The following is a 10,316-nucleotide window of genomic DNA, read 5'->3' on the forward strand; positions in this document are numbered from 1 at the left end:
TGGGGTGGGAGTTACCCGATTTTCCAGGTGTTGTGTGTCTCAGTTCCCCTGGCTAGGAAAACGGATCCCCTTCCCCCTTGCGCTTCCAGGTGAGGCGATGCCTCGCCCTGCTTCAGCTCTCGCTGGTCAGGCTGCAGCAGCTGACCAGCACCGATTGTCCGGCACTCCCTAGTGAGATGACCCCAGTACCTCAGTTGAAAATGCAGAAATCACCGGTCTTCTGTGTCGCTCGCGCTGGGAGTTGGAGACTGGAGCTGTTCCTATTCGGCCATCTTGCTCCGCCGCCATTTATAAGTTTTTAATACACATTCTGTCACTTTACTTGATTGAATTGCATGAAGTAATTTTGAGATACAAAACTAAGATAATTGTGAAGTTATGATGTGAATTCAAGTCTTCTTACTCCAATTAATTGCCGATTTTTACTCTATTACACTGTGGCTTTGGGAGAATGAGAGCAATTAGAACAATGGTGTCCTGGGCTAGAGAATGAGGATGTTTATTCACTTCAAATGTAGATTAGGCCAATAAAAGGCAGGTAAACCTAGTGTAACTAGCAGCCCATTCAGCAAACCCCATGAAGGGTCTCCAGACCCTGTCCCCAGTCACTTGTGGTTTCTCTGCTCTCTTCTTTTGTTTCATACTACTGATCACTGATATATTGATTTGCTTATTACTTGTTTCCCCTGTCTAGAAGGTAAGCTCCAAGAGAACAGGGACTTGTCAACTTTGTTCATTGCTGTCTTCCCTGGTGTGTAGAGCAGTGCTTGGCAATAGCTGTACTTCAATAAATACTTTTTGAGTATATGAATGTATAAGTTTAGAACACTCATTGTTCTATTCTTTAAGTATACTTTCCCTAACAATTTCTCTGTGAGAATGAGGGCAAAGTTATATAGAAAAATTAAGAAATAATACCAGAAGCAATCTGGTATTGATATTTTTATCAGTTTTTTCTTTCCTACATAAAGTACACTCCACTTGTTTCTGCTGAATGTAGTCCATATTTTAACTACTTTTTAAAAAAATTAGTGCAGAAGTTATGATTTTAATATACATTTCTAAGTCACTAGCTCCTAAATTGGTGTCATTGACAAATTTAATCTTATTTAGTCAACTATGACCTAATTCCATGAAGATCAAGGCCATTGGAAAGATCCTTTTTTGATTAACACAGAAATTTCATGAGATGATTTTCCCATAACAAGATCAATAAAGTATTTCAATCTTTGTCTGTAAAATATAGTACCTTTGCTGTTTAGTGAGAAAATACAATCTTAGTTTTAAAGAATTCTTTAAGTATCATGACAATTTTGCTGTTCTTGGAAGAACTTTGTCAATATTTCATCATGATATTCTTCTCTGCAGGAGAACCTAAGAAAAATATTCAATTAATCATGGTGATATTAAAACTATCTGTCACTTGTGGCATGCATATGTAATAAAGTACTCAGATAAAATTGATATCAGAGACAAATGGCCCACATTAAAAATGTCTGCTTGAAGCTCTAAAATTGTTCCTTCTTATGATGATCTCAATAACTAAACATCTCAATTTGCAAATAAAGATAAATGCTAAGATAATTTTTTGAACTAGAAATCATGAAGTAAAACAAAGAGAGAACTAAAGTGGCTAACAATGAAACACCTGTAAGAAATGTTTACAAACTTGTTGAGACACATTAATCTTTATCTCTTTGTATTTTCTTAGACATTTACTTCAAATTCTCTGTAATCCTATTTGAAATGAAACCAATGGAAGCATGTGAACTTAAGCAAGTATTTTTAATGTGTGTTTTTTTTAATGTATATCTGAAGAGTTAGACTAGAATCAGTATGTCCTGTCAGATAATCCATTAAAAATTTGGGGAGGAGGAGAAGGCCGAGGATAAAATTAAAGAATGCTACATGACAAACACTTCCATTTGCCTCCCCATATGCATCCCCACAACTTCCCCACCAGAAAAATCCTGATTTGATTCAGAGTGACAAAATGTCCCTGGCTTAAAATCTCACTTCCACATAACTTTGGACTTTCTGAAGCATGGATTTCTGAAAAAGTTCAGAATAAGGATCAAGTAACTGAGTTCTGGCTATGAAATTTCAGCAAAAACCTACTGGGTGAAATCCCTACATAAGCAATTGGAACGCAATGGCAATAGATGTGGGAGTCTTCCTAAGAAATTTAGGTTGAACGTCACCTAAAACATTAGCTGAGCAGAAAAATGGAAGGAACTCAGGACTTGGCCACTTAATCAAGCTGTTGAACCAGCCCTGAATTATTTTTCCCTGGACTTCTGTTCATAGGGTAAAGAAAACAAAATCTCTCTTTGTGTAAGTCAGTGTAATCGAGTTTCTTTTCATTGCAACTGAACCAATCTTTGGTTCATAAAGTCCCTCCTTTTGTCATGTATATCTTTATTTACATAATAAACACTCTGGAAAGCCCCTACAGTATGAACACCCATTTAATTTTATTTAATACTAATTTATCAAAGATATTTGATTATGAGATAGCTGATATTTCTTATGAACTTGCAACCTAATGACCACACTTTAGTAAATAAACATTTAACTAGAGATTTCGGAAGGCAAAAAATTAGCATTCTGTAATTACATAATTAAATATCTAAAAGGCTATGTTCATAGTCATAATTGTTTCTGAATCTCCTATTTCTAAGGGAGCATTGTTACCAGTGACAATTATTGACATAAGCCATTACTCAAAGAGTTAGCATCCTTTGAGGAGCTTCAGCAAAAGTCTCTGAAAATTGTCTTTCTTCTTTACTGTAATTCATTCAAGGTAACAGTTTGTTGAAACTTAGTGTAGGTGATGATCCATCTAATTCTTAAAGAAACATAAGCAAGAGAGAATGACACAGCTTCTCTTTTTCTTTGGAGTTTATGTCCCCCAACTTTTAATATTATGAGCACTTGGTCACCATTCTCTCTTACTGGTATTTGAGCCACCTCTCCTTTTTCTCTACCTTACAATAAGCAGAGAAAAGCACTCAAATTTTCTTTCATATACATGAAGGAATTTACGTTAATCCATCAGCAATGAATGTGACAAACTAATAGACTAAGGTACTCAACAAGTGAAATGCTTAGACCATGCTAACATATTTCAAATAAGTATCTGCATCTAAAAGGAAAGGTTGTCTTCACCATTTATAGCGTATTTCCTATTTTCAGAGTTGTATACTAAGCACAGATGAGCCTAACAGGGGGTAGATTCTTTGACTCTACTCCTATATTCTAAATGAAGAGGAAGTGCATACAGAAAAAATATTGGTAAAAATGGTGCTTCATCATTTATGTTTAGAAATCAATTGTAAATTTCTAATTTTATAACATTGTTATCTCAATAACAGATTTTTAAAGAAGAAATTATATTTAGACCATATCCTTTCAGTATGGCTACATTTTGACACAGAATTAGACTGGAAATAGAGTAATTGTCAGGGTGATTCTGAGACTATCTTGGTGCTTATTACTCAGGTTGTCCTTTAGGTTAGATTGCAAAAGCAGGTTCCTAAGCCAAACAGTTTGCAATGAAAGAGTAAGTAAAACTTAAAAGAGTAAAAACAATCTGCAAGCACAAGTCATTCACTACAATGGTTCTAGTTTCTGCAGTAATGGGAGATGTGGGCTAATCATTGAGGCAACAATAGGAAATTGCACCAATGTTTCATGAAAGATTCCAGAGAGTGACCTTGATGTAATGTCAGGGTCCTTGATGTGGAACGTCAGCATAGACCAGGAACAGCAGCAGAATCTTTAGTAAGCATGGTTAGCAATGTTGTTGCTTTGGTGTTAGCAACTAGAAGAATTAGCACCAACACTTATAAGCAAAAGGAGGAAAAGGATACATGGGTCATTCAAAACAATCCACTGTGCATATGTTGGGAATCCAAAATGGGTTAGAGTTTTTAGAAGAATATAGATTTGTCACATTATTTTTACTTTAAAACCACTATGGTGTAAAAACAAAATATGAGGCCGGGCATGGTAACTCAAACCTATAAACCCAGAATTTTGGGAGGCCGAGGTGGGCAGATCACGAGGTCAGAAGATCAAGACCATCCTGGCTAACATGGTAAAACCCCATCTCTACTAAAAATAAAAATTAAAAAAAAAATTTAGCCAGGCGTGGTGGTGGGCGCCTGTAGTCCCAGCTTCTCGGGAGGCTGAGGCAGAGCTTGCAGTGAGCCAAGATTGCACCACTGCACTCCAGCCTGGGCAATAGAGCAAGACTGTGTCTCAAAAACAAAACAAAACAAAAAACAAAAAACAGAAAACAAAAACACAAACCAAAAAAAAAAAAAAAAAAAAAATGTGAGTAATGACCCCAAAGAAACAATAGCATAGGCAAAAATAATTTTCCAACAAAACAGATTTTGGTGTCCTTGGAACCTTGTAAAAGACCATAGGAGATTGTGGTTAATTCAAATAGTCTAAAGCAGTTGGGTAGACAGCAGAAAAGCAGCTATAAACGGAGAGGGATAAAGAAGAGGAGTCAATCCTGTGTATAATAAAGCTGGGGGAGCAGAAGGAAACATATCAGAAACATGAACCCATTAAAAGTTTCCCATCACTGGTAAAGTTATGATCAAGTGATCAAAAGCACATGTATATTTATAAGGCACTTTCTTTGAGCACTACAGGGATATAAAGAAATGACTGGTACTATTCCTTCTAGTCTTGCAGGTGATGGCTGAGGTTGGCGATAGGGTCCTTAGGAACATACAGACAAAAATGAGTGATAAAGTAGGGCAGATTACAAAGAAGGAGTAAAAATAGAAAAAAATCTTATCACAGTAAGGTCAGGAAAAAAATGAACTTCAAAAGATAGGAAAGATAAAGTGTTCTTGAAATATATAGGCCTCAAATACATATGGTTGGGTTTTGTGTTGTTATTAAATATGGGCACCCTTTTAGCCCCTTTTACTCTCTAATTGAAAGCATTATTGAGCCACTGTATATTCTATAAAATATATTTTTAGAATGAAGAAGTATCCAACAATTGGAGTAAAGCTAAATTAGTAACCTTTTAAACCTAAGACAACATACTTAACATGAAAAATACAAACTGGTGAAACAAACTCACATAGCATAAAAGTCTTGAGGGACAAAAAAGTAAAACCACACAAAAAAAGTGTAAAATCAACGAAGAGGACAGAATCCCACGTAAAGATTTATTTTGAAAATCCTGACAGTCTAAATGAGTTGCCCTCTATAGAAGTGTCATTTTGGTTTTAAAAGTTTAATAGTTTATTTTAAATTCAGAAAATATATTTTTAGTCCCTTTAAAACTAGATTGGTTACCACCACAATGGTATGGAAAAAAGGTTCTGGGTCATAGGATGATGAAACTAAAAAATAATTTCAAGCATAATTATGGTGTTTTAATACCGTAACACATAGTCTATATCAGATTCATTACCTCCTTTGCATTTATAATAAGCATTTAAATAGGCAGCTCCATACTTTCTATAGGAGGAGCAGGAATTTGAACCAATCAGAATCCTGAACCACAAGAATCTGGAATCTTATACCCTCAAACAGGATCATTCTCACAGTGTCAAATTTACTTGTAATTCAAACAAGTCCTTCCTCTAAAAAAATAGGTTTATTTCTAAAAACCTCTCCAATTTTTTCTCTGCAAATTTCTGCTTCATATATTCTTTTAATAGGATTTTATTCATGGACACATCGCTCATGATGCTGAAAAAAAATCCACTTCTCAGCAAAAATTGAGTATTTAACATCAGCTCATCATAAAAGATTTGTGGAGAATCTTCATACATCAGAATAAAACCCTTTGTAACCAAGAATCTTTATAAACACTGTGGAAGTCTGAGTCCAACATGGTTAATTACTGAGAAGATTTTCCCATCGTTAGCCATATCAGGTAGGATTACATTAGATTCTTAATTTGTTTCACTTTCATAATCTCTTTAGAGCTTTCCAGATATAATTCTCCTTTGTTAAATGAACAAATGGATTTGGGTTATTATGTAGGAGCTTATGCTTTATAAGTGTACATTCTGATGTTTCCTATCACAGAGGGCTTATGTGCTTAAGAATAGAAATAATATTATTTACACTGAATATTAATTCAACTTTACAATGGTTTTCCAATGCTTTTGGATAACACTATGAAAACTGTGTTTTAAAAATCACATCTTTATCCCTGTTTAACACAAAGAAATGGTACTATACTAGAAAATAAAGAGAATACAAAATGTAAAGAATAATTTACTTTTAATAAACCTAGAAGATGCATTTATGAGTCAGAATAGTAATATGAGTAAATTCAGAGAATATTGTAATTCAGAGAATTTTCATTCAGAGAATTTATTATTTCCATTATATTCCACCAATATAATGGAAATAATCAGAGGAAGATGGCTATGGTTGCAGAGCTCAGACTAATCTGGCAATATTTCCAAAGTAAGTAATGCAATGTAACATCCCTTGATTGAAACATCAGGATGTGAGGGGTAAGGATGGGAGCTTCTATGAACCAATAAAAAATCAGGGCAGGTAAGGCTGAAAAACTGTCCTAATGACATGCTGTATTTTCAGAAAGCATTTAGTCGGTGAGACAGAGCAAAAGATCACAGCATAAATGTAGGGATACCTGCAGTTGCTTATTTATGACACGTGAATAAGGAAAGAAATAGAAAACTCAAACAGCAAAGAACATTAATGAAAATAATTTTGTCACAGAATAGCTAACCAAAAATATTGTCATAAATAAAATACTTAATGAAATTATTGTCTATATAAAGCAATCACTCAAAAAAAGGTCCAAAGATCATGAAATATGAGCGTTTATAGCCAAAGGAGAGAGATATGAACTGAAACAACTTAGGAAAGTGGAATCGAAAGTAAGATCGCTATGGAAATGCAGGACACATTGGCAGAATCACACTGTACAAAATACTGCAAGGAACATGGAGAATAATATTGAAAACAGCAAGCAAAATTAAATGGAAATGAAGTTAAAGAGACTATAAAAAAGTGATTGCTATAGAAGGCAAACAGACCAATATACATATAATTTTTTCTCCTAAATGTGATAATGAAAATGATAAAACACAACAAATATTTAAAAATATAATACAAGAAAACTTCTCAGAAATATAAAACATTATAATGGTACATCCAAAACAGAAAGAACACAGCATATGTTGGGGAAAATGGATATAGAATTATTGGTATTAAGATAATAAAGTAACTGGACTTCAAGATAATGAAAGAGTACACTAATACTTTTTAATTGATAATGTAAATGTGTAAGTATAAAGATAACCATACTTATTAATGGTAAATCATCAGGCTAGTCTCTGAAAGTTTCAGAGGAACACTAGAAGACCATGGAGTAATGCCTACAATATTCTCAAAGGAAGAGAATGTGTAACAATAATTTTATACACACCCAAATTCTCATGCAACAGTGAAGGCAACAAACTTTTTAAACATGCAAGAACTCAGAATATACAGTACCTTGGAATTCTTGAAGAAACTACTTAAGAGTAAATTTCAGCTACTCAAGAAATAAATGAAGACACTGTTAGAAAAAAGACTAAATTAATGTGAATTTCCTTTAACTCTAAGACTAAGGCAACACAATGATAAAGACGACAATTACAGAACAAAATGTGAAACTTAAAAATACTGACAGAATTCTTCCACTTGCTTGGGCTCTTTCTCATATTTAGTAGAAGTATGTCTTCCATGTGTAGAAAATCCTTGAGTAAGTACACAGGGATACCTTAAAGATGAAGAAGCAGTGAGATAATGTAAGCTTGAGTTATAAAGAAGTTATGTTCAATTTAGACTACCAGAAAAGGAAAGTCTGGTGAAGCTCAGGCAAGAGGACCTTACAAAAATAAGACCTATATATTGGTTTGCGTACTCTGTGTATTCTTTCTCAGAAACTGAACCTGGTGGCTGGCGTACAGGATAACACGGCACCTCATATGCATTAGATTAGAGCACAACTTGGTTAAGCATCAAGTACACCCTCTTATTGATTGTCTCCAGGGTTTAAGAGAAAATACATACCTGTTTACTAGGGCTCCAAAACTGAGAGGATCACTAGTTTCATAAGATGCATGGTAAAATATAATTGAATCTTGTAAAAAACTCACATAATTTCAAATATCAATTTTTGTTGATCTTTAGTGTTTATGTTAGAAGTCACCAGAATAAGTATTTGCTGATTCTAGGCAAATTGAAAATGTTCTTGGTTTTGAAAATAAATTCACTCTGAGCACGTTTTTATGTATCAAGTTTCTGTTTAACCATCACAGCTTGAATTCTGATTAATGTATATTCATAATAATAACCTATGTTTATTAAGCATTTGCTATATGTCATAAATGCTATGTTCTAAGTGCTACATTCTAAGTGCTTGTTACATACTATCTAATTAAGTCTATTTCTTGGTGAGGTAAGTACTATTATTAAACACATTTTAGAAAAGGGAAAAATGGAGTACACGGTACAGAAAAGAGTAGTATAAAGTAATAAATACTAATCCCTGAAACAGAAAACCTACATTCACATTCCACATTTGTCTTTAATGTTGTTTTGAAGAAGTCATTTAGACTGAGGTTTCAGTGGTTTCAATTATAAAATAGTAATAATCGTAGTGATAGTAATTACAATGATAAAAAAAGTCTTACCTACTTTACAGTATTGTTTTGAGAATAAACACAAAATGTACCTAAAATGCTTTAATTATAAAACATTATACCAACTTATTATTATTATTATTATTATTATTATTATGTGGTAGAAATTCTCCATCTGGTCAGCTCATGTATAATGAGCAACACTATGAATGGCTTTTATATCCTTAAACTTGACAGAGTTACACCGTTTTTCAATATAGCTAAAATTCAGTAGTTCTACAAATCATTTTTTTTCTACAAAGTGAATCTAAAATTCTGGTTTATGAATAATCCATGGAAGGAGAGTTCATGTTAATCTCTCAAGGGATCTTTATCTCAAAAATTTTAAGGACCACTGATAGTGGAATGAATTGCCTAAGTAGTTGTGGAGGTAAGTATTTAAGTCACAAGGAGCTACAGACTTTAAATGTATGTGCTAGCAAATTCATAGTTATGTTATCTCCATTATCTCCAGCTCCCTTGAACTTTCCCTCTTTTCTAAAATAAGTGCACCAACCTAAGAATGATGCCAAGCATAAATGATTCAGACTAATTAATTAGAAACTGTTTCTCATGGTTACAAATTGAGTACAAATTATTCCAGCAGTCAAGATAGAGCTTTGCAAATATTCCATATGTTTACAATTTGTAAGAGTTTTCTTCCTTGGTTTTAATAGTAAGCTGTTTTTACTCTTGTGTTCTAGAAGACACTTTTTTAAAAGCATTTTACTTAAAATGAACTAATATTTCAGATACATTTTACGTATTTTATCTTTCAGTCCTCTTTCCTACTTATTCTTATTCTTTCTCAAGCTGGCATTAAGGAGAAAATCATGCTTTCCCAGAGAAAAGCAACTTCAGTAGAGAGGTTTCCAAAATTATTACTAACGCAAAATGATTTTAATAACCGGCAGAGATAATTCCAGCATTGCCTGTCATGCCTGCAAACATTTAGAAATAGCAAGCTGTAGAGGGTGAGACTCAAGTCTCATTGTTCTGAAAGCTAAGCTTATGTCTTTAATTTGATACTAGCTTCACTTTATTAATTTATATTTTATATTATTTTTTATCTCTACAGTGTTATGATTTAGATTATACAGCTTTGATCTATACTTTTCTTTCTCCTCTACTCTGGTGTATCTTATGTGGGCATAAAATGCCCATGCAGGCACCCTTTAAATGGCTGACTGCCAGGACTAGTTTCCAAACTCTTGAATTCTTTTCCCATCTCATGCTTTGAATTTGGAAGTGAAATCCATTTGTTTCTGTTTGTTCATTTGTTTTCTTTGGCCTGATGTAGCTCAAGTGCCATTAAGTGTTTCTATGATGTCTAAACATAACCGAAGAAGAGAAGTACAAGATATGTTACAAGAGGAGACGGAGCAGTAATGTCATGGAATTTCAGAAAGCCATCACACATATGCTCAGTATTTTCCTCTCTACTTTTGGGCATTTACCCTCAAATCCTTTTAGTGTATAGTCAATTCCACCTTCATTAATTGAATCTTACTTATTAACAGTTAAAATAAAAATTTAGTATTAACAATACTATTAATACAATAAAATACAATAAAACTATTGTCTTTATATTAAGGAAATTTCAAGCCTTTCTTTTTTTTCATTATAGAT

The sequence above is a fragment of the Rhinopithecus bieti genome, unplaced genomic scaffold (genome assembly GCF_001698545.2).
Source record: "Rhinopithecus bieti isolate Rb0 unplaced genomic scaffold, ASM169854v2 scaffold_12013, whole genome shotgun sequence".
NCBI lineage: Eukaryota > Metazoa > Chordata > Mammalia > Primates > Cercopithecidae > Rhinopithecus > Rhinopithecus bieti.